This window comes from Pristiophorus japonicus, chromosome 19 (assembly GCF_044704955.1).
Source record: "Pristiophorus japonicus isolate sPriJap1 chromosome 19, sPriJap1.hap1, whole genome shotgun sequence".
Lineage (NCBI taxonomy): Eukaryota > Metazoa > Chordata > Chondrichthyes > Pristiophoridae > Pristiophorus > Pristiophorus japonicus.
Window position 1 is genome coordinate 72,097,787 of NC_091995.1, and position 924 is coordinate 72,098,710.

Sequence of the window (924 nt, forward strand, 5' to 3'; positions counted from 1 at the left end):
GGGGAACGAGAGGGAGTCGTGGGCGGGGGAGGGGGGAACGAGAGGGAGTCGTGGGCGGGGAGGGGGGAACGAGAGGGAGTCGTGGGCGGGGGAGGGGGGAACGAGAGGGAGTCGTGGGCGGGGGAGGGGGGAACGAGAGGGAGTCGTGGGCGGGGGAGGGGGAACGAGAGGGAGTCGTGGGCGGGGGTTGTGAGGGAGCGGGGAGTGGGGAGAGAGAGAGTGGGTCACAAGATCTCTCTGACAGCTGCCCAGCACCAGCACCAGCCCCTTCCCCTGACTCGGTCCCGCGGTTGTGGCGGGTCCCATGCCCCCTGACCTTCCCCGTGTCTCCTGCGACCTCGGGCTCCCCGCGCGCGCTCTGCCTCTCTGTCTCGGGTCCCGGATCGTGGCTCCACGACCCGACCCGACTTGATTTGACTTGCCTTGCCTTGCCTTGCCTCCCCTCCCCCAGGCCAGGGAGGTCGCACTCTGCCACCTCCCCAACTCACCTCTCGCTCTCCTGCACACGTTCTGTGGAAACCGCTTCCGCTATCAAACGCCGTCACTTCCTGGAAACGGCTTCCCAGACACTTTCGCGACCTGGCGCAGGCGCACAATTCTTTATCTGTCGTCGCTGTGGCGGGGACAGGGCAGGGCGGCTGTGCACGTTGTGCGGAGGGGCGAGGGAGGCGCTGAATTTAGAGAGTACCTGAACTCTGACCGCCATCTTTGTAAAGGACATCGCAGCCGGAAGTGGGCGGGTCCAGGCACAGGCCAGCTGCAGGTTAACTCACTGACACTCAACACCTGGGGGCCTCCCCCAGCTTCCCCTTGTCAAGAATCTGGTGCATTGAGTTAAAGGAGTTACACAACAACTTGCATTTATGTTTTTAACAACTGTGGCTCAGTGGGTAGCTCATCATTAGCGGCAGTCCCTCGAAACGA

The 924-nt window shown here is 63.4% G+C and overlaps 1 protein-coding gene across 3 annotated transcripts in view; it reads right to left on the reverse strand.

The window, feature by feature from the left end:
- The window catches only part of txn2 (thioredoxin 2), a 27,857-nt gene extending 27,278 nt beyond the window's left edge, over nucleotides 1-579 (reverse strand). Inside the window, exon 1 of one of the 3 annotated variants that reach the window (XM_070861579.1) lies at nucleotides 489-579. The gene's annotated coding sequence lies outside the window, so the exon portion shown is untranslated. Of the gene's footprint in view, nucleotides 1-316; nucleotides 370-422 lie in introns of those variants that run through there. The other 2 variants (XM_070861581.1, XM_070861580.1) reach the window with 2 other exon arrangements.
- Between the last annotated feature and the right edge of the window lie 345 nt (nucleotides 580-924).